The 18,515-nt window shown below is 46.2% G+C and overlaps 1 protein-coding gene across 1 annotated transcript in view; it reads right to left on the reverse strand.

Annotated features, from left to right (window-relative positions):
• Positions 1-313: 313 nt before the first annotated feature.
• LOC148757584 (uncharacterized) overlaps positions 314-18,515 on the reverse strand; it is a 76,611-nt gene continuing 58,409 nt past the window's right edge. The window contains exon 4 of the transcript XR_016022029.1: positions 314-2,246. The gene's annotated coding sequence lies outside the window, so the exon portion shown is untranslated. The remainder of the gene's footprint in view (positions 2,247-18,515) is intronic.

Genomic DNA, 18,515 nt, shown 5'->3' on the forward strand with positions numbered 1-18,515 from the left:
TTTTCCAGTTCTCCTTAGATTCTGCATATGAGAAAGTCAGTCGCAGATTATTAACACTGGTGTGTTTTAAGTAGATTTACTACTAATGAAATTGTCATAGATATGTTCACATGTGGGTTTCTAAATCCCTACCATGTCAAAAATAAGTACATAAACAAATAAAACACACACACACACACACACAGTTTTATTTGTTTTTTCCACTTATTTGTTTACTAGTGCTACATAGTATGTATATATATATATATATATATATATATATATATATATATATATATATAAAACATAGTACGAAGGCATAACGAATGGGGCTCTGAATAGGCAGACCTGGGTCCCACGATTTATTCTGACACATCTTGGTTTTATGGCCCTAAGCAAGTTGATCAACTTCTCTGAACCTGTTTTTGCTCGTTTTGAGATACAGTATGCAAAGTGGTTAAGGGCTTTAACTCTGAAACCATATCTGGGGCTGATTCCCAGGTCCGCTACCTACTCATCTCTTTGTGCCTCAGTGTTTTCAGCTGTAAAATGGGGCTAAGACTAGTACCTACCTCATCGTGATGTTGTGAGGAGTCCACGAGCTAATAGAGTGTCATGTAATATAAAGAGCTTACGTGACTGACCAAGGGACAGTTATTAAAATGACTACAGAGTGGGAATAATATGAGAATCAACCTTAGAGGGTTGTGGTAAGGATGAGACGAGGTCATGCATGCGAGGCCGATGACTTGGAGAGGACACCCAAGTGCTGCATAAAATGGTCACTGCTATTTCTGATGTTTTATTTCAGACCAGGAGGCAGGGAAGCGGGGCTGCATGCAGGCCAGGCTGTGTACGCATGGTGTCCCAGGTCTCACTGCGGGTCTGCAACCCCAGGATCTGAGGAGATGAGTGAGGGAGACAGGCGGGCAGGAAAGGGAGAGCTAATGTCCCTGGAGAAGGGATGGCGACGGCCGGGCTCTGGCTCAGGTGGAAGTGCAGGGGCTGTGCCCACCACACACCAGGGGGCCGAGATGCTGCCCATTTTACTGATCCACCTCCTGCTGCCAAATGTTGTTCCAACTAGAGCTCTTTGATCCCATGCCAGTCCTTGGGCAATAGAGGCAAAATGTGCCGGGATTCGTGCAAGGGCCTCAGGTGAGGGCCTGCCGAGCCTGACAGCCGTGCTGGCACAGGGCCAGGGGGAAGGTCCCAGATGGGTGGGGATGGGCCTGGGCTGCCTCAGCCCTCACAGCCAGGAAAGCAAAACAGACATATCACAGGGACCAAGGGGCTCTCTGGGTAGGTGCTCTTGCCTTCCACGCAGGCCACAGGACCTGGAACCAGAAGTAGAAGGAACAGCTGCTCAGATACAGGGAATGGTGCAATCGCACAGGTCCTCAGGACCACCTTGTTCAGACTGCACCTCGCAAAGGTGAGACAGCTGAGGCCAAGAGAGCCGGCGGGGGGGTGGGGGTTCCTGCGGTCACAGAAAGTCCACGTCAGAAGGAAGTAGATCTTTCCATCAACTCGCCACAGGGTTTCTTAGCTTTGTCTCTGTTGCTATTTGGAGCTGGCTCACTCTTTGTGGTGGGGGCCGTCCTGTGCATTGCAGGACATTGAGCCGCATCCCTGGCCTCCACCCACTAGATGCCAAAACACTTCCTCCCCTGCCTGGGACAACCAAAATTGTCTCCAGACGTTGCCCACTGTCTCCTGGAGACAAACTCGGTGCAATTGAGAACCTCTCCCTGCCTTGTGTTACAAAGCAGAAAGGAGCAGAGAGAAGAAGAAAGACATTGAAGAGAAAAAAAGAAAGAAGCCAACAGAAGAAGTAGGGGAGAGAGGAGGGGAGAGGAGAGAGAGAAAAGAACGTGCCTACAGTGCAAGCATTGCCCTGGGAGCCAGTGTCAAAGCTTTGTCAAGTTGGAGACCTCCCTGTGATTGGGCCCCAGAGGGCAGATTGTGGAAAAGGCATACTTAGGAGCAGCTTCCTCCAGAAGGGCCCAATATGGCGGCACTCTCCAACACATCAAGCCTTTCCCCAGGAAATTCCTGTTGGTCATGATCCGTGCCAACATTTGCAGTTTCCAATTCCCCCATATGTCCCTACTAAGGGGAGGCGACCAACGCTGTGCCCACCTGGGGCTGTTTGTGTTTCTTGGCCAGGTCCAGGTAGCCACAATGGATGATGGCAGATATGTCCAGCGCTGGAGCCTTTTGCAGAGCTTCCCCTCTGCCGAGAACAGCTAACCACGGGGATGCACCTCCAGAACACAGAGAAGACAGGCATTTTCTAGTTAAGACACATTTACACCAGAAAAGTATGCACTGCTTACCTGAAAGTCAATTGGAACTGGGATTTCTGTATTTTTATTGGCGAAATCTGGCCGCCCTAGACAGGCCCCTGAGACCTGACTTCAGTGGCAGAAATGGGAAGAGAACTGATATTTCAAACTCATTCTCCGATCACACCCATCCCAGGAAAGTCGCCAGCTTGGGAGGGCTGAAGCCTGACCCTCCTGCCAAGTGGCAGGATGATTTTGTCCTTGGCAAGAAGGGAACAAACAGAAAATCAGTCTCTGGTTAACTTGACGCCAGGGCAGGCACTGACGAAGGCCTGAGTACATCCCAGGGTCTGTGCTACCCGTTCACACGCATTGTTTCATTGAATGTCGGTGACCATCGAAGGAGTGGGATTTCTTTTTCTATCTGTGCAGAGATGGAGAAGTTGAGAGTGCCAGGGATCCAGCCAAGGCACCCCCCCCCCACCCCCCCCGGCCACAAGTGGCAGAGCTGGACTCAAAAATGGCCGACAGACCTCACCCTTCCCTTGCGATTTCAGTTCTGCGGCTCTCCTTTCTCTCAATGCCTTTACAATGTCCCTGTTTCAAAACGGAGCACCCGCCTGTGCCTGCCACCCCAGGTGAATCAAAGTCCGAAGACAAATATGGTAGGTGATACTGGAGAAAGGCCTTGGTCCTAGAGGCACAGGCAGGAAGAGTTTGTGTGACACCACCCAGCACTGAGTCACAACCCCAGCTCTGTCATTGCCGGTGCGACTTTGGCCAAGTGACATGCGATTGTTTGAACCCCAGTTTCATTTTCTAAATAATAGGGATAATGATATACACTGAACAAGAGAGTCCGGATTTAATGAGAGAATGCATGAGAAGTAAGTGCTCGTCAATTGAGCTATTATCTACCTCAAAGGATTGTTGGAGAAGTATAAAAATGATCAAAGCAAAGAAACGTAGTAGATGCTTCATAAAAAGTAATTAGGATTACTGTTACCAGAACCTCTTGGAATTGGTGATTTGTTTACGAAAGCCACTAAAAAATTCTGTTCCCATTGCAGAAGCACTGGATAAATGACTCCTTGGATAAACTAACTTTTCACCTAGTTTGCTGAACCTACCCAGGTCCAAACAACTGAAAATCAATTTGATTTGACAGCTGTGGAAAAAACGAAATGCACGTACAAGTACAAACTGTTGAGCATCAGATCCCCTCCGCTCTTGCACAAAGTGAGCCTGAAAGGGGCCTGCTGTCTTTTTTGATCTTGTTGCCTGCCCCTTGTTTGAGGCTATCCCACGCATCTGGGCCACCCATCACAGCTGATAAGATCGGAGGTCTCCCTCCCTTGCTGATCCCCTGGTCTCTGGGGGGCAGCAAGGTGCACACAGGAGCCCAGGCACCCGGGCTTGGCCTTGGAAACACACCCCAAATCCACCCCAAACTCAAGAGCAGAGCATTCTCAGCTGCCCTGTAGCACAGTTAGTGACCACGGAAAAGGCAGAACAACTGGGGTCTGGGTGCCGTGGCTGCTTCTAAGATCAAGGAAGGCCAAAGGGAACTTCACCCACCTGTCTCTCCTGCCAAAAGAACAGGTGACTTCAGTCCCTGCTCGCTCCCTGCCTCACTCATCCCCACCAAACCCCTATTTCCAGGCCCCAATACTGTTCCAGGGTCAAGTGTTCCCATCAGGTCCATCTGTCCAATTCTTGAAATGACACATCCTCTGAGGCCACTAGGCACAGGTCAGGTCACTTGTAATACCTCAGGAAAGGCTCTCAGCCACCCCGAGCCTCAGTTTTCATGTCTGTCAAGTAGGGAGAATAAATCAGCATAAACACTGCCTGCCTCCTGTGGCTGCTGTAAGAATCAAGTCACATATTAAGGCCGAAGGGGCACTCGGCATGCATTTACGTGGGGGTGGTGCATCCACCCCGTTCTACAACATAGTGGATGTTCTCTGGGTAAGAGCAGGGACATCGTCACTCAGTCACCTCATTCTCCTTGACGTTTGTCCATCTGTCCTGACTTTCTTTCACTTGCCACAGGGAGGGGTGGGGTTGTCAGAGGGTCAATTCCACAGGAGTCCGTACTCCCTGAGTTTTTAGCATAAGTAACCCAGTACCCAAATTAAGGAATCTGGCTGCTTAGAGATCCTCCCTATGGGTTTATTTTAAACTAGCTGCTAAGAAGAATCACTATAGTTGTAACCCCAATAAACTTTAATTGAAAAAAAAAGAATAATCAGTAACTATTATGAAATAAGTCCTGTGGCTGCTTCCGCTGCTATGTTGAGTTGCCCCAGTAAGAAACAGCATCTTCTCACATCATACCCTGAAGATATCTATCTTTTGTTTTATTCTCTCTCTCTCTCTCTCTCTCTCTCTCTCTCTCTCTCTCTCTCTCTCTCTGTCTCTCTCATCTTCACATGGCATGAACTACTTTTCTAATCAATAAGTCCACACACTATTATTTCAGTTTGAGCTACTCTGGATGATGCTTGCCTATTCTTTTAAGTACAGCCCCCACTTAGACTTTATTTTAAGCCAGATCTAAAAGTTTGGTGAGCATCCGTCCACTCAGTTTTATTTGCACAAAAAGTGGTTCATTTTATGTATAGGGATATATAAAATATATCCCTATACATATAAAAATGCATATATATATATATATATATATATATATATATATATATATATAGTAACTATCTGTCACCAGCCTAGAGAAAGGGCTACACTAGACAACCCTGGGCAAGTAGCTTAACTATTTTCTGAGAAAGTGCCAGTTAATTGCAATTGATTGGTAATAGCTTTCATGTCATGGACACTGATTGTGTGCCAGGCATTGTGCTAATATCTTATTTAATCAACAAGGCCTAGTACTATTCTTAACCTCCTAGTACTGTTCTTAACCTAGTACTAAACCTCCAAGGCTTAGTACTATTCTTACCCTATTTTATAGATGAGGAAAATGAGACTGGGAGAGGTGAAACAATTTGCTTAGAACTAAGAGCTAATATGTAAGAGCTGAGATTCAAAGCAAGGCCTTTAAAACACTTTTCACTGGGCCTGCTAATGAACTCATAATGTTTTTGTGTGGACAAAAGCTCTATAAGCTGGGTGCTTGGGTTCTCCTCATTTCACAGGGAAGGGGTGAGCTCAGGGAGCCATAGGTGTGATGAGTTGAATGAGGAGAGATGAAAGACACCCCTGAACCTCAGCATTTGGGAGGGGCCTGGGCACTGCCATGACCCAGCCTCGTGGCATCTGAAGAATGCTCTATGTGTGTGATTATACATAAGATTGTTTAACTAATCACATTGCTCACCTGTCCCAATATCTGCCTTTATGAAGTGTCTTTCATCTTGGATCTCCAGAGCAGGTGTAAACACTGTAATTAGCTGTAATGATTGTTATGTTTTTTAATAGTCACCTGTTATAATGTCCCTTTGACAGGCAAAGGTACTAGGGCTTTGGGTCAGAGAGAGAGATCCTAAATATGGAGACTCTAGACATAAACTAGCCAAGCCCCGCCCCCAACCCCTGACTGTGAAGAGCAGGATCCGTCTCAAATGCCCTGGAGCCTCACAGGAAAGCTTAGCACTTCATAGAGCAAAGAACCAACTTGGACTATCCAATTCTATCTCCCTTTGCCTTTAGGAGGGGCTCCTATTTCTTCCTAGATGGAGGAAAGTGGTCACTTTCCATGGCATTTAAAAAGTTAGGTGTGAACAGTCCATTCCATTATGAAGGCAAAGGGGGTTCAAGATTCAAGATGCTACGGCATCACACACCAACCACAATTTGTTCATTGGTAACGCAAGGGCAGAGGTCATGAGAAATCCTAAATCACAATAGCTTTGTATCCTTTTATGTGATAGTCAGTCAGGTGCAGCTACAAGATGATGCAGGCTCAGGAAAATAAAGTTCATTATACTCATAGATCCTAGAGACAGGAAGCACATCACACAGGCCCACATGGGAAAGACACCTGGATGGTCAGGAGGCAGAAGACAGAAGCAGGGGAAACGCTTAGGCTTTCCCTTTGTTAGTAAATGGAAGAACCGGGATTCAAGCTGAGGGTCTTTGTCTTCTAAAACTATCCCCCTGTGTAAGAGTGAGAGAAAGGAACCTTGGCTGAGCAGCCATTTTTCAGGAAGTCATGAAGTGGAAATTAACTTTTGGAAAATAAATTCTGCAGAAAGAAACCAGGTGGCTTCTTTGGAGCAGACAAACAAGAATCCTTGACTAATCAGAAAATTCACTGTGGGAGTAAATCTACAGACCCTTAATCCCTCTTCAATCCAATTAGGTGTGTACTCTGGAAAAACTCGTATTCACATTCGTCAAACAACCATGTACAAGAATGTCATATAGTCCATATAGTCATATTTCTAAAAGCAAAACAGCTACACACAAAAAACAGGTAACTGAAAATGACCCCATTATCCATCAACAGATGAATAAATAAATGGAATAGAACACTAGTTTGTAGGGAAAATAAATGAACTACTTACAGGTACAGACGCCAACATGGAGGAATCTTAGAAACATAATGAGGAGAAGAATAAACACGTAAAGTAAGATAATATAGACTATAGTGACATTTTCACAAAGCTGAGAAACAAACTGCACACACACCATGTAGAGCTGAGGCATACCTACATAAAGAGAAGTGTTTTAAGGAGAAATATCATAAATGTTTTTAATGATAATCATAAAATTCAGGATAGCAGTTACTTGATAAGGGAAAAAGAAGGGCCTTGGGAAAGAAAATTCACCAATATTGGTTTATGGTTCTTAAGACATTGTTATACAGGCATTTTATATTCAGTTTCATGACTTACATATAGATTGCATATATAATTTTGTATGACTCAAAAATGCATATTTCAAAAGAGAAGCTTCCTAGCACAAATGGCCCAAAGGCAAACTGTTTCATTCAGTGAAAGTAGATAAACTTGAACTTCAAGAAACATACAGGAATGTGGTATTTGTGGGGAGGGTGGGGATCCAGTGGGAACTTGGGAAAAAGAGGAAAGTGGAGGAAAAGACTGGAAGCACAAAGCTGCGAGAATAAATGTCTGCGATTGTTGACTTTTCTCTCCTTTCTCCACAAGACACTCTCTGTTGCTGGCTATCTCCTCTTCCTACACCTTCTAAGATATTTTTTAAGGACCCAGGAGCAAGGGAGAAAACAAGAACCCGCTCTTCCCAGGATGGAAGGCTGAATCATTTTCATGCTGGTGAATACAAAGGCTGGGCAGGGCACCAAACCCCAAGTCAAAACCCCAGGATCCTTTTTCTACTCTAAAAGTGTGACATGGTAGAGGTCTTCATGCTCCCAATAATGGGGGACATGTGAATACCATATAGATGAGATCGCATCATAAGCTGCAAATGTTGTGCTTATACACAGGTCTTGGAGACCCAGGATCTTGGCTTGCTTGCTCTGCCTGTAAAGACCTTGCCTCAACTTGCTCGCTCTCCTTTCTGTTTCATCCGGTTGCACTTCACCGTATTTAAGAGAACCTTCTCAGTTTGGGAAGTGAGAGTTTGAGAAAGGTAGAGGTAATCCCTCCCCACCCCAAATATTATGACTGAACCTATAACACAAATATCCTAATAAAAAGTGGAAAGAAAATTATCTGGATATCACAAGAATCTGTGTTTGAATACCTTAAAACACTTATGTTTGGATTATGGGTTTAATGTTATTTTGAATTTGGATATGAATTAGACACTCAGTAGAGGACATTTTAACATGTTGCATACGGCGGGGTTTAAATCCCTCGTGAAGATTCTTGTGATCCGTACGCAACGTGTTAGTGATGATGATGATGATGGCAGCTCTTGTTTGCGAACGTCAAGAATGTGTCATACACACTGATGGACTTATGTGCGGCCCCTTATTTATTTTCAGAGCAACATTTTGAGGTCAGTATCCTTATCCACTTACCAGTGAGGGTTGGGGTAGCACTGCAAGGTAAAGCAACTTGCCCAAGAACACTGAATAACTAGAAAGTACTTATGCTGGGATTTGAACCTCGACCGGGCTGGCAATGAAGACGTGCATATTATATCCAGGTCCTGATATATTATTTTTCAAAGATTTAACAGCCAGGAGAATGTAATGTCCAAGCTGAGAATAACCCTATTTTACAAAGGGCTTCAATTTATTTTAATACGTTCCCCTACTCAGAGCAATTAATTACTAAGCATTTGTGAGCCACCTGCCTTCAGTCCCAGCTCTGCAAATGTTTTTATTTCCACAAAGCCCGAGATGGAAGAAAAAAGCAAATCCATTCTGATTCTGCTTGCCAAGCCACAGAGCTCCCTCCAAAAATCAAGAGTTGTTACTATTGGCAAAGAGCGTTAAAAACCCGACCATGGTGCTTGCGGTGCTTGACTGGAGTAGTTCTCACATCAGCTGCCTTCACTCCCAAGTTCTCTGAGCTGCCCTGGGGTGACAGTGTGTGACAAGCCTGCATCAAATACCCCTCACCAGGCCCAGGGTGAGGTGCTGACTGCACCGTGTTACACTGGGTCCACAGCGCAGCTCTGAACAGTAGGACCTTTCATGGGCACCTCACTAACGAGAAAACTGGGACTAGCAAGGGAGAGAGAAGGTCAAGCAGCTCTGGGAGGCCCGAGGAGTTAAGAGCTCCTGCCCGCTTTCAAACTCCCGCCGTTGACAAGCTAACACGCTGTTTCTCCAAGGCAGGGTTTCTCAACCAGGGGAGATGCCCCACCCCCCGGGACATTAAGGAATGCCTGGAGACATTTTTGCTTGTCACACCTGAGGGTGGAGGCTGCTGTTGGCATTTGGCTGGTAGAGGCTATGGGTGTTGCTAAACATCCCGCAATGCGTAGGACAGACCCCTCCTACAAGGAATAATTTTTCAGCCGCCAATGTCAACGGTGCCCAGGTGGAGAAAACTGGAGTTAAGTCTGGTGTTAGGGAAACAGAAACGGCAGAGAGTTAAGTCCACCGTGGGAAAGGGGACCCTGTTACCAGCAGCAACCTGCCTGCTTTCTATGGGCCCAGGCTCCAGCCAGCCTGACTTTTAGTATACCCTGTTCCATCCATCAAACAGGGTAGTCCAAAACACCCAGAGACAGCAACGAAAACCATTCTCCTTCCCAAATCTCTCTCACGGGACATAGAGCTTTGAGGAGCTCTCAAGGGTGGGGACTGCAAAGCTAGGGAGTGGAGATGGGAGCGGAGGGGGGAGGGGCCCTTGTTTTCTAGGTGCATGGTGAATTGCACACAGGTGACACGGAGTGCCCAGGTCACCAACTCCAGGGAAACCTCCTGCCTCCTAAGAATCACTTCTCAGTGTCCAAAGGGAGGAGGAAAGTTGTCTGGGAAGGGTTAAGTGCGGATCTTCCCTTGCTGGCCTGTCTCCCAGGCTAAGTGAAGGCTGCTTCATCTCATATGGGTATGAAAGACAAACTGTGCAGATTGAAAACAGCTGTCCGCGGAGGGAACGGGCCACATGTCCGCAGTGCCATGCCGAGGTTTAGCTAGATCGCTGCCCTTTTGTTTGACTTTGGGGGAGCAGCACAAATAAATACAGTAGGTTCTGTTTAAACAAAGGACTCTGATCAATAGAGGTTTGTATAGCTTACGACCTTCAACCATAAACAGAAATTTGAGGTAAAAATCCACAAATCCCAGATCAATTACCAGATTATTTACCCTTTTGCACTGCTAATGTTCCAATCTGCCTTGCATATTAAATAGCCAGGGAAGAAAAGGATTTTTGTTGCAGGGAAGAGGGAGGGCTCTGTGGATTTATTACAATCAAAGCCTGTGCCATACGTTTTCTATATAAACCTGGCTGCGGTGATTGTGCAAATCGGCTAAGACAAATTTGAAATTCCAGGACTTTTCAGCTGATGTTACCAGTAGCTTTAATAATCTTTCTTTTTCTTTTTCCCTTTCTTTTCTTTTTCTTTCTCTTTCTTTCTTTCTTTCTTTTTTTTTTTTTTTTCAGGGATTTTCACCATTTGCATTTGCCACAAAATTGTTATTGCATTGTGGTTTGCCATAAACGAAAGTACATATATTAGGGCTTCAGTCCCCATTAGGGTTGTGGGGACGGAGTCCCAGAGAACAGTTTCCAGGCTCTCGACCTCATGTGGAAAGATGCTGGCTCGGGTAGTAGATGGCCATCAGCTGTGACTGGTTGGCCATCAGCTGTAACCAGTTAGCCATTGGCCACTGGTATAACTGCCATGGCTGAGCTAGCAAGGGCAGATTGCAGGGGGGTTGGTTGGTTGGCAGAGAAGCGGATGGGGGATTGCAGCTAGCAAGGGGGGTTAGCAAGTGTGGATGGCGGATTGTAGATCGTGTGGATCCTACTTCCTGTGTCTCGCCTGGCTGCCAGTGAGACTGGGGTGCAGGAAGACCCCTTGTTGGGGTACTGGTGGATGTTTGCTTTTGTGTCTCCAACCCAGATGCCAGAGAGAATATAGTGGTATGAACCCCCCATCCATGGCTCCGTAGGTGTTCCTTTTTGGCCTCACCATATCCTGGGTTCTGGTGCGGGGAGCGGGACTAGAGACCCTGTATCACACATAGCGCAGTGAGCAGGGTACGATGCCGGCGGGAACTCTCCAAAGGATGGTGGAGCAGTTTGTGCGTATGAACACTACATCTCAGGAAGCCCGTGAGGAGCAGCTCTGGGAACAGGAAGCGCAATCTGCCTGGGAGAAATGCGACCCCTTGGTGAATTAGCGGTCCTCTCAAGCCTCTGGATGGCATGCCGCCCTATTGGCTATAGCAGGCGTCGCCTGCCGTTTGGTGGTCTGCTGCTGCCGCGGGCTCCTAGAGTTGTGGACGTCTTACACCGAGGCCTCTACCCAGTCCGACACCTGGCACGGGAGCAGGATTCCAGCAAGGTAGGAATGGTGTCTGACTCTGGGCAAGAGGACAGGTGGCCCCACACTGTGTGTGGTGCCTGGTAGCCACTGTTCTCGGGAGCAGGAGCCCCGTTTAGGGGTGGGAGGATGTGGATGGTTCTCCAACCAGCACAGGCTGGAGAAAGCGAAGGTTGTTGCTGCTGTGTGGGCTGGGAAGTGCTTGCTGTGGCAGCCCAGGTGGGGGACTTGTGGTCCCAGGATGCTTGCTGAGTCCTCAGTGGAGGATGCAGGTGAGGTCAAGGTTGTCCCTCACCCTCAGGTTGGGGAGGACTTCGAGCCCTCACCCTGTGGAGAGGGCATTCATTGTGAGGGCAACGCACAGTCCTGGTGAATGACTGTGGACTATGGGGAAGTGCCTTTCATCCCTGATTTGATGGACCAGCTTGACTGTTTACTTGGAAACGTACCCCCATGTAGTGGAACTGGTGGGTGTTTACTTCCTGTGTCTCGACTGGCTGCCATCAAGAATATGTGAGAAGCCTGGCTGTGCCCAGAAAGACTGGTGGTGCCCTGAGAAACCCTGGCTGTGCCCAGAAAGTAGGTGGACATTGAGGGATACCCCTGGGACATTACTTGAACCGGACTGAAATTTTTCTCATGAGCTGAGTTCCTGACACAGGACCCCTTGTGGAATCGCTTGTCGCGTAGATTGTGAGGCGAGACGCTGTAGGGGTGGAGTGTGGGGACGGAGTCCCAGAGAGCAGTTTCCAGGCTCTCGACCTCATGTGGAAAGATGCTGGCTCGGGTAGTAGATGGCCATCAGCTATGATTGGTTGGCCATCAGCTGTAACCAGTTAGCCATTGGCCACTGATATAACTGCCATGGCTGAGCAAGCAAGGGCGGATTGCAGTTAGCAAGGGGGTTTGTTGGTTGGCAGAGAAGTGGATGGCGGATTGCAGCTAGCAAGGGGGGTTAGCAAGTGTGGATGGCGGATTGCAGATCGTGTGGATCCTACTTCCTGTCTCGCCCAGCTGCCAGTGAGACTGGGGTGCAGGAAGACCCCTTGTTGGGATACAGGCGGATGTTTGCTTTTGTGTCTCCAACCCAGCTGCCAGTGAATATATAGTGGTATGAACCCCCCATCCATGGCTCCGTTGGTGTTCTTTTTTCACCTAACCATATCCTGCATTCTTGCGTGGGGAGTGGGACTAGAGATCCTGCATGACAAGGGTCCTTGAAAGCTGTGAATCCTTGAGAAAAGCTCCTTGCCCTGGATTTCCTAGACTCTAGTTTTTCCCAGGTGTAAGCTTGGGCTTGTGTGGAGGGTTCCTCACCAGCTCTGCACCTCGGGCAAGTTGCTTAATCTCTTGAAGCCTCTGTTTTCTGGTCTGTAAAATGGAAAACAATACTGTTTACCTCTGGGAGTTGTGATGAGGATGAAATAATACGCAGCATCTGAAAGCACAGCCCACATCTGGCGTACAGGAAGTGGCATTCATTAGCATTACCATGATCGCCAGCACTCCTTCTTCTCTGGTGTCCTGAGTTTCAACATGTCTGTCATATTTTGGAGTGAACTCTCTGAGTCAAGGGCTTGTGGGGAGAGGCTGGCATGAAGAACTGGGGACTAAGGGACAGGAGCACATTGTGCCACTAGGAAGAGAGGGGCAGCATTTACCTAACAAGTCAGCCTGAAGACCCCAGCTAGCAAAGGTGATGGGTGCCTTCAGATCACACCCCACCTCACCTCCCGCCACCCACGGAAGTCTTTTGGCTTAGATGTCTGTTCATCAGAACCTATAGATATACTCCCTGCAAAGAAATGGGTCAACCCTCCCTCCCTCCAAACCCTCTATGGGATGCTGGCTTCAGCAAACACAATTCCGACCCCATCTGCTAAACTAGAAGTCCCTCCAAGGGCTGGGGCCCTCTGCCCATCTTGTCCACCTCTGATCTCCAGCCCCTAATCCTGTGAAGAGCCCCGAATAAGCCTCATACACTCTTGTTGTTGGATGAGTGGGTCCTCAGGCTGCCCCACATCTCACCCTTCTTCTCTCCCGGCTTGTAGACTCGACATTTCCCTATTATCCCAAGGCCTCCTGTTTACTCCCCACTCTGGCTTCCCAGCCACTCGCAGAGAAAATGTGAGGACTCACCCTGTTCTCCATGTTTCTCTTCCTTCCACAGATAATATAGGATTATAGAGAAAGCAATCTGTGCTCAGCACCGTGTTGAGAGCTTGACATCTATATAGACTCATTAATTTGCACAGCTACACCATTTTATCCACATTTTACAAACAGGGGGAGTGGGTGTTAGGTTCTTCATAGGCTGAAAGTGGCAGATGAGAATCCAAACAAGGTCTTCCCAACTCTTCATGATCAGGCCAGTGGTTCTCAAACTTCAGTAGCATCAGAATGACCTGAAAGGCTTATTAAAACATGTTACTGATCCCACTCCAGGATTCCTGATTCAGAAGGTCTGTGGTGGCGCCTGTGAATGTGCATTTCCAATAAGTTGGCAGGTGTTGCTGATGCTGTCCAGGGACTGCCTTGAGAAACTGCCCTAAGTACACTCCTCTTTGGCCAAGGACCCAGCACCCTTCCCACAAGAGGGCAGGGGCAAAAATCCTCGGCACTGCACCATCTATCCCTTTCCTAAATTCTAAATATCAAATGGAAGACATTTGCATCATCAAATGGACTACAAGTCAAATCAATGGCTAAGTTTTATCATTATTTTTCCTTTGTATTTTGCTGAGAGAACCAACTTACTTTAGAATCATCTGTGTCCTATAATTCATCCTCAAGTATTACGCATAAGTTGAACTAAAATGAAGTTCTCATTAACCAACTCTTGTAAATTTTTTCTTTCTTTGTTTTTTTTTGTTTTGTTTTGTTTTTTTTGATGAAGGAGTAGGAGATGGGAGGGAGGTCCAAGAGTGAAGAACATTCTTCTAAATTAACCAAGAGGTCTAATTATAGCAGAGGCTGGCTGTTTTATTTAAAAGAAAAGCAGTTTCTTGAGTTGTAATTATTCTATATATTATAACACGTGGAAAGTAATGGAATGGAGGGGAAGGATTAGAAACTTGCATTCCTTAGTAATGAACTGCATAAGCAGTAAAAGCCCAAGTTAGAGTATTTTTTTCCAAACTTTTACTCAATAAATATCCTGTCTCTAACGTATCACAAATTCCAAATTAGCAGTGTGTGGATTCATGAAATCCATTCATTTCTCCATTCATGCATCCCACAAACATTTATTGAAGCCTCTACTCTTTGCCAGGCATCTGCTGGGTGCTGGGCCAGGGGAGGGACAGGGGGATGTTGATGTTAAGAGAAATAGGATACAGGCCATGTCCTTGAGGGATGGTGGGAGACAAAGGGTCATGGAGGAGACGTATGTGGGTGGAAAAGTTGGGGAAGGGGTTTCCAGACAAAGGGAATAGCATATAATGATAGAAGCTGTAATAGATTTTGTTGGTGCTCCATCCAGATCCCTCTTACCAGGCCACTGCATCTGTCCCCCAGCTGCTGCGTTGATTGCAAAGGGCACAAAACTGTCTCCTTCTCAGCCAAGTGGAGCCACCTTGCCAAGGGGTTATGCCATCCATACCCCCTGCCCCCCTACCCACCCAGGGGGCAACCTGTTGACTGACTAACACAGGAGTATCTTGCCACACCCTTGCTTCCCTTTTTCCCCCCTGCCCTGTCTTATTCCCTCCTTCCTTCAACAAATCATGCATCCACTCTTGTCTGAGGCTCTGCTTCTGGGGAACTTGATCTAAGGCGGAAGTGTAATTGCTCATTTTTGGTCTCTAAAGCCACATACCTGCATTTGTTACACTGGCTAGCGCATTTACTAGCTGTAGGAGTCTAGATAAGTTACTCAGCCTTGACCAGAACTATTAATAGAAGCCCAATGGACCCAAGAGGTGGGCTCCCCAACCCCCACCTTTTCTTTGCCCCATCTCTTAATTAAGGAGCTGCACCATGTGCGTGCATGTGTACATATCTAAAGACACACACATGCACGCACACACATGCACGCACACACACGCATACATACTCACGGGGTAATAATAAGAAGCAAAATGTGCAACCAGGGGCTTGGGGACCTGCCACATAGATAACTTTTCCCTAAAGACTTGAGAGTTGATCTCTAAAGCCATCTTCAACCTGATCTGGTATTCTGTACCTCCCCAAAGTGCTTGCCGTGGCCTTCAGTCAAGGCCCACTCTGACAGACCCACGTATGTCAGGTGGAATGCTTTTAGAAACATGTAGTGCATATCAACTAGCTTCAGCAATAGGAAAATGTATTATTTTGTATAATACATATTATCCACATTAACAGAGGCAGGGCAGATTTCTGGACTGGTTGATTCAGTAGTCAATGATATCAATAAGGATTTGGACTTTTCCCCCATTTTCCTGCTCTGTTATCACCCATGTGGGCATGGGTTACCTATAGGAAGGAACAATAGGCAGCATACACACCAGCTGCAGGCTGCGGTCTTTACTTCCATCTGATTGGTCCATCTCAGGTCGTGTATCTGGCTGGGACCAATAACAGTTAACAAGAAAATGCCATGTTCTGATTGGCTTAAACTAATCAAGACCTATCCCTAGAGCTGGGGATGGGATGAAGGCAGTATAGCATGCCGATTAACAGCTTGGACTCAGAGCCAGGATGCTGGCATTCCTGTTCTGCCTGTCCTGCTAGTAGCTATATGAATTCAGGCAAGTTATTGATTTCTTTCTGCCTCAGTTTCCTGATCTGTCTGATAGAAATATTATGCGCGCTTCATAGGGTTGTTATGAGGCTTGAATGACTTGATAATAAATGCCAGGAGCTTTGACAGTACCAGCTCATGGCCAGCAAAAGTATTAGCTATTACCATATTGTGTTTATCTGAACAAAATTGGGGTACAGTTAGGAAAGACAAATATGGCAGCCGATGTAAAGTAGACAGCTACGTAGCATTGTTCACGATACTATCTCCAGAGCCCAAGTTGGTTTTCTGACTCCTTGACTGTATTCAGCTCAGCATCCTAAGTTGAAACATCCTGGCCGGATGCATAAGGTTTAAAAACCAAGGTGTTTCTGAAATCATTCTTGGCTTTCAAAGTAGCTCCCCAAGCATTTTGAAATTGTAGCTCTGAGCCCTTCTCTTACTAACCATCTCTCACCTGAAACCCATCATTAAACTTCTGTGTTTGAGTAGCGCTGTCAGCTCCAGGAGATGCTACCTCATAATGGGAGATCTGGGACCCTGTCTGCCCATCTCTCAGGGGCTACACCACCATGGAGCAGTTGTTCTGGGCAGGCTCAGTCGACTTCCAGAATCAATGACAAAGCACATGTAGCTGATCACATCATGCCCCATTCCAAGCCTCAAAGACTGAAGCCTTTGCACTCTTGAACGGCAAGGACAGGAATGAGTCAGGCTGGCCAGAGGGCATGAGCAGTAACAAAGGGTTGCAGTGAATATAGAGAAAGAAGTATCAAGAGGAGGTGGAAATACCTCCTGGCAGGGCTGTTTATAGGTGTCCACTTTAGTTAATAATTTACACTAATCCTAAAGTTCAGGTTCGTACACTGGGACATCTGGATGGGTTTCAGATGATCACTGAGCCCCTTAATTTATATATGTGGACTTTTCTAGTGGGGAAGGCTTCGGCTTGCAATGGATTCTCAGAAAGGTCGAGAACCACTGTACTGGAATGAAATCTCTACTTCACGAAATTAATCCCCTTCACTTCCTTGCTCATTTTCTGACGGCTTCTCACCTCCAACAGGGTTCTCTTAGGAAGTTGTATCTCTCAGCTACAATCATTTGTGAAACTGAGGCCAGGACCTTGGGCATGCTAAGGACCCCAGTGCAACCTGCTGAGGGATTGGTCCAGGCCCCACCCTGACTGAACCCCAACAGGGAGTCAAAGAAGCTCATTGCTGGACTTGATATTTTGCACAAGGATAAAATTAATTAGTGAGAGGCCTGAATTCTGAGGCCAGGCAGAAACCCATTTCTCACCCAGCGTGGCTCAGAATTCCACCCTTGAGTCACATGGGATAGCTACACAAGTGTGGCCGGGGCAGCAAACAGCTCCTTACCAGATAAGTATAGAGATGGAGGGCTCTCATTTGGGAAATTTTATAGCAATTTGACACAGTAATTGTGTCTGCCTCACCTAATAGTTTCAAAAATGGGGCTTGCATTTTGTATGTCCTGTTCCTTTATTTCTTTTTTCTAAAAATTCATTTTGGCTGTGTTTTATGAAACTGGTCACCAGAAATAAATAAATAAATAAATAAATAAATATATATATATATATATATATATATATATATATATATATATATATAATACTGCTCTTCACACAGAGAAGCACTAACCTAGGGGATCTGTCAGGTCACTGTCCTGGCACCTGTGCCACTAACATGTAGGACATTTGTTGGGCCGAGGTGTGGGGATGGAGGATGGATGAGCCTGAGGCAGAAACCCCAAAGTGAAATTTCTTTAAGGGCTCCTGTAACCTGAAAAGTCATGGGATTTTCACTTCCTTCCACAATATATCCACCTTTGTTTTAAAATAAAATAGGTTCACTGGTTTTCATTCGTTTAGTTTCCTTCAAGTTGTCAAGTAAAATTTTAGCTCCAAGAAGATGCACGGTGACTTTTTAGTTTGTTTGTTTGTGCCTGTGAGAAACACACACATGTCCTATGTGGCCTTGTGTGCCCTTTGAAACACCATCGTATGCCCTTTGGAAATAGTAGCATTCGTCATTTCAGGAAGCACTTTGCACCAGCTATTCAACAGCAGTTTAGATGTAAAAGCAATTGAGTGGAAGGAGTATTTTGTTTTGGTTTCTGTTTTCTCCAAAAAGCAAATGTAAGTTTGATTGTTTTAAACAAATGTGACTTTCTGTGTAGTCTTTATAGTTGATGTAGTCTAGTGTCTACGAGCAAACTCTTACATAGTGTTTACTATGCGCTCGGGAAAGTTCAAGGGGCTTCTTCTACATTAACCCATGTAATCCTTATAGCCATCCTTTGAGATAGGAGCTGTTCATAGCATCTCTATTTTATAGATGCAATACTGATGCACAGGGATGCTAAACTAAGCCACTTGCCTCATGTCACATAACTAGTACAGCTCCTGCCATGTCGACATCTTGGGGCCAGGGGTCTGCTCTGAACTTATCCGCCCAAAGCTGTCCAGATGGGACAACCTTAGGGACTGTGTCAGCTAAATAATTCCTATTATGTGAAGAACACTACCACTGCATCCAACTCAGGACCAAAGACTTACAGGGCAGCCAAAGTTATACACAGGTTTACATTAGACTGTGCTCAGATGAAATCCA

This window comes from Rhinolophus sinicus, chromosome 8, assembly GCF_057876585.1.
Source record: "Rhinolophus sinicus isolate RSI-liver-muscle chromosome 8, RSI-T2T, whole genome shotgun sequence".
NCBI lineage: Eukaryota > Metazoa > Chordata > Mammalia > Chiroptera > Rhinolophidae > Rhinolophus > Rhinolophus sinicus.